This window comes from Schistocerca serialis, unplaced genomic scaffold (genome assembly GCF_023864345.2).
Source record: "Schistocerca serialis cubense isolate TAMUIC-IGC-003099 unplaced genomic scaffold, iqSchSeri2.2 HiC_scaffold_206, whole genome shotgun sequence".
Classification (NCBI taxonomy): Eukaryota; Metazoa; Arthropoda; class Insecta; order Orthoptera; family Acrididae; genus Schistocerca; species Schistocerca serialis.
Window position 1 is genome coordinate 92501 of NW_026047769.1, and position 5000 is coordinate 97500.

The following is a 5000-nucleotide window of genomic DNA, read 5'->3' on the forward strand; positions in this document are numbered from 1 at the left end:
GTCACTAATGTACAGAGATAGAACAGTTTCGACTGGAACCAGAGTAACCGTATACACGGCACTGATTAGTAATAAATGCAGAGCCATCAGAATACAGATAATATATACAACCGTCCCTATACATGCTGAAAGACTCTGCACACAATGAGAACCACACGTCAGCCAGACACTATCACACACTACTCTCTGCCTCTAACAGGCACACACACAATATCTAACCACCAGCATGGAAGAACATCCGGTGCATCCTCTCCGCCACATTACACAATCCACACTATCATAACCAGACCGGGAGGTCCACCCAGAAAACAGAATATCCCACCCTTCCGACATCCGCCATTGCTCAGTTAAGCCACGAACACCCACACATGTCCTACACAGGGGTGCACCCAACATCACAATACTGCCTCCTGTCACAGTACACAAACAATGGCAGGAATGAAAGACACACATCTGCCATAACCTTGGAATCGGAGCGCCGCCTGTCATGAGCCACAAGTGCATCCTGACGTGACAAATCAGATGATCCCGCAGGCATGCACTTACGATAATCACTATCAACGAACCTGCCGCCCCCCCCCCCCAATACACCTTTCCCTACAACAATGTGTACCTTAACCTAAGCGATATTGTACCTTAACCTCAGCTATATCGTACCTTAACCTAACCTACATTGCGCCTTAACCTAACCTACGTTGTGCCTTAACCTAACCTACGTTGTGCCTTAACCTAACGTATGTTGTGCCTTAACCTAACCTATGTTGTGCCTTAACCTAACCTATGTTGTGCCTTAACCTAACCTATGTTGTGCCTTAACCTAACCCATGTTGTGCCTTAACCTAACCCATGTTGTGCCTTAACCTAACCCATGTTGTGCCTTAACCTAACCCATGTTGTGCCTTAACCTAACCCATGTTGTGCCTTAACCTAACCCATGTTGTGCCTTAACCTAACCCATATTGTACCTTAACCTAACCCATGTTGTGCCTTAACCTAACCCATGTTGTGCCTTAACCTAACCCATGTTGTGCCTTAACCTAACCCATGTTGTGCCTTAACCTAACCCATGTTGTGCCTTAACCTAACCCATGTTGTGCCTTAACCTAACCCATGTTGTGCCTTAACCTAACCCATGTTGTGCCTTAACCTAACCCATGTTGTGCCTTAACCTAACCCATGTTGTGCCTTAACCTAACCCATATTGTACCTTAACCTAACCCATATTGTACCTTAACCTAACCCATATTGTACCTTAACCTAACCCATATTGTACCTTAACCTAACCCATATTGTACCTTAACCTAACCCATATTGTACCTTAACCTAACCCATATTGTACCTTAACCTAACCCATATTGTACCTTAACCTAACCCATATTGTACCTTAACCTAACCCATATTGTACCTTAACCTAACCCATGTTGTGCCTTAACCTAACCCATGTTGTGCCTTAACCTAACCCATATTGTGCCTTAACCTAACCCATGTTGTGCCTTAACCTAACCCATATTGTGCCTTAACCTAACCCATATTGTGCCTTAACCTAACCCATGTTGTGCCTTAACCTAACCCATGTTGTGCCTTAACCTAACCCATGTTGTGCCTTAACCTAACCCATGTTGTGCCTTAACCTAACCCATGTTGTGCCTTAACCTAACCCATATTGTGCCTTAACCTAACCCATATTGTACCTTAACCTAACCCATATTGTACCTTAACCTAACCCATATTGTACCTTAACCTAACCCATATTGTACCTTAACCTAACCCATATTGTACCTTAACCTAACCCATATTGTGCCTTAACCTAACCCATATTGTGCCTTAACCTAACCCATATTGTGCCTCAACCTAACCCAATTTGTGCCTCAACCTAACCCATATTGTGCCTCAACCTAACCCATATTGTGCCTCAACCTAACCCATATTGTGCCTCAACCTAACCCATATTGTGCCTCAACCTAACCCATATTGTGCCTCAACGTAACCTAATTTGTGCCTCAACGTAACCTAATTTGTGCCTCAACGTAACCTAATTTGTGCCTCAACGTAACCTAATTTGTGCCTCAACGTAACCTAATTTGTGCTTCAACGTAACCTAAATTGTGCTTCAACGTAACCTAAATTGTGCTTCAACGTAACCTAAATTGTGCTTCAACGTAACCTAAATTGTGCTTCAACGTAACCTAAATTGTGCTTCAACGTAACCTAAATTGTGCTTTAACGTAACCTAAATTGTGCTTTAACGTAACCCATGTTGTGCTTTAACGTAACCCATGTTGTGCTTTAACGTAACCCATGTTGTGCTTTAACGTAACCCATGTTGTGCCTTAACCTAACCTATATTGCGCCTTAACCTGCTCTGTAATTGTTATGCAACTCGTTAAATTAGTGTAGTGTTGCCTAACCGCAACCCTCGCAATATAGTTCGCTATTCGCACTGCCCGGTCCCCTGTGTATCGCGTCATGTTAAACACCTTGCAGGTGTTGCTGACTTTCCACATGCTCCTGCTATACACTGTAATGTGGATAGCAGCAGGACGTACATGCCCCCCCCCCCCTTCCCCCCTGCCTTCGCAAGCTGGTCGTTGAGAAGTTTGCATGTTCAATGCCCTTCGCATGCCGACGTACTCAGCCTACGTTGTGGTACGGCCTGTCACCTGTCCGCCGATGTACGCAAAACCCACAAACTGTACTGCACATTGGTCCGTATGTACTGAATGATACATCGTGGCACATGTGTGACCGTACGACGACTGCGCCTAGCAACGGCAGACCATACAGTCCAAATATTGTGCACGCAGCTACGTGTCGTCTCCCTATAAGAGCTGGATTGCAGTGTGGTACGCCATTCAGACGTGTGGGAGGAACGGACGCCCTCGATGGCGATCAGCATGAGCAGTCTGTTGATGTAGTGGAGCGTGTATTCGGACGTAGTCGTCTCTTCTCACACACCGTGATAGCATGTTGCACCGCGTTCCACATCTGCGACATCCTGCAGAGGCCGGCTGACAGTCGTTCGCGCAATGGACACCGCATACGTACGGGGGCTACCTTCCACGTGTTCTCGAGGCGTGCACATGTTGTTGCGTCTATGTGGGCAGACGTAGTGTGTTGTGACACCTGACACAGGCATGCAATACTCGTTGCAAATGGCGATGGACGTCTACGTTTGCTGGTGACGTTACGCAAATGAACAACAGGTAACCCGTTGTGGTGCGGTTGTTCTCGCTAGAGGTGAATCAGTGTTGGCGACGATCGGTCGAGCTATTAACTGGTTGTTTCAGGGATACCCACCATGCCCACGAACGTGAAAGGGGATCTGGGTGTGAGGCGATACGCGGCGGTGGCTGGGTGAGACTGTCCCCGGCCGGTGAGGGGGGGCCGCCCGGCGTGCTGGCAGCGCGGTGCGTGGGCGCACGCGCTACAGCCGGCTGGTGGGGGCGGCCAGTGGCAGGCGCGCCGGCCGACGGACGCGGCAGGCGGCGCAGCTGCGCGCCGGGGCCCCCTGCTCGCGGCGCCTTGCGGCCAAAGTAGGTCCTCGCGGGCCCGGTGCGAAGCGCGGTGGCCATCTGCAGTGTGCTGGTCCGATTGAGGACTGTGTGCGCTGAGGATGCGCCGCCGCCCGGCGCTCGGCGCCGCGACGCCGTCTGCTGCTCGGTCGCCCCAGCGGTTCTCGCAGGTGGTTTGTATCGCAGCTGTGCGGACGTGTTGGCGCGTGCGCTGTGCTGGGAGAGTTCGCTTCGGCACCCAAGTGGGGCTTTTGTCCTTCTGTGGCGCTGGCGTTGGAGCTGCCGGTCACCGTAGGTGGCGCGTGTTGTCTCCCGCCGGCAATGCCACGACAGCACGCTCCCGGGCCTCTGTCGGCAGCGGCAAGCTCAGTTGGGAGCACGGGTGGTCGCACCTAAAGCGTCTACTCGCCTAACTCCGGGCGATTGCGCCTCTCTCGAACCCGACCAAGTACTTAGGACGGCGCTGCGCGCCGCCGGGACCTGAGAGGGTTTCGAGGTGTGTTGTGCAGGGGAGCTCAGCCTCCTCCTGTTTGCAGAATAATTGAGCGGACGCTTGCGTGTTCGCGCGGGCCCCCGGGACACACTCCCGGGCGGCCGGCTGCTCAGCTCTAGTTGACGCAGCTCCCTGGTTGATCCTGCCAGTAGTCATATGCTTGTCTCAAAGATTAAGCCATGCATGTCTCAGTACAAGCCGCATTAAGGTGAAACCGCGAATGGCTCATTAAATCAGTTATGGTTCCTTAGATCGTACCCACGTTACTTGGATAACTGTGGTAATTCTAGAGCTAATACATGCAAACAGAGTCCCGACCAGAGATGGAAGGGACGCTTTTATTAGATCAAAACCAATCGGTCGGCTCGTCCGGTCCGTTTGCCTTGGTGACTCTGAATAACTTTGGGCTGATCGCACGGTCCTCGTACCGGCGACGCATCTTTCAAATGTCTGCCTTATCAACTGTCGATGGTAGGTTCTGCGCCTACCATGGTTGTAACGGGTAACGGGGAATCAGGGTTCGATTCCGGAGAGGGAGCCTGAGAAACGGCTACCACATCCAAGGAAGGCAGCAGGCGCGCAAATTACCCACTCCCGGCACGGGGAGGTAGTGACGAAAAATAACGATACGGGACTCATCCGAGGCCCCGTAATCGGAATGAGTACACTTTAAATCCTTTAACGAGTATCTATTGGAGGGCAAGTCTGGTGCCAGCAGCCGCGGTAATTCCAGCTCCAATAGCGTATATTAAAGTTGTTGCGGTTAAAAAGCTCGTAGTTGGATTTGTGTCCCACGCTGTTGGTTCACCGCCCGTCGGTGTTTAACTGGCATGTATCGTGGGACGTCCTGCCGGTGGGGCGAGCCGAAGGCGTGCGACCGCCTCGTGCGTGCTCGTGCGTCCCGAGGCGGACCCCGTTGAAATCCTACCAGGGTGCTCTTTATTGAGTGTCTCGGTGGGCCGGCACGTTTACTTTGAACAAATTAGAGTGCTTAA

The 5000-nt window shown here is 51.1% G+C and overlaps 1 non-coding gene across 1 annotated transcript in view; it reads left to right on the top strand.

Moving 5' to 3' along the window:
• Window positions 1–4134: 4134 nt before the first annotated feature.
• Window positions 4135–5000, top strand: part of LOC126443943 (small subunit ribosomal RNA) — a 1909-nt gene continuing 1043 nt past the window's right edge. The window contains exon 1 of the ribosomal RNA XR_007582300.1: window positions 4135–5000. This exon is cut by the window's right edge and continues 1043 nt beyond it. This is a non-coding gene — a ribosomal RNA (small subunit ribosomal RNA).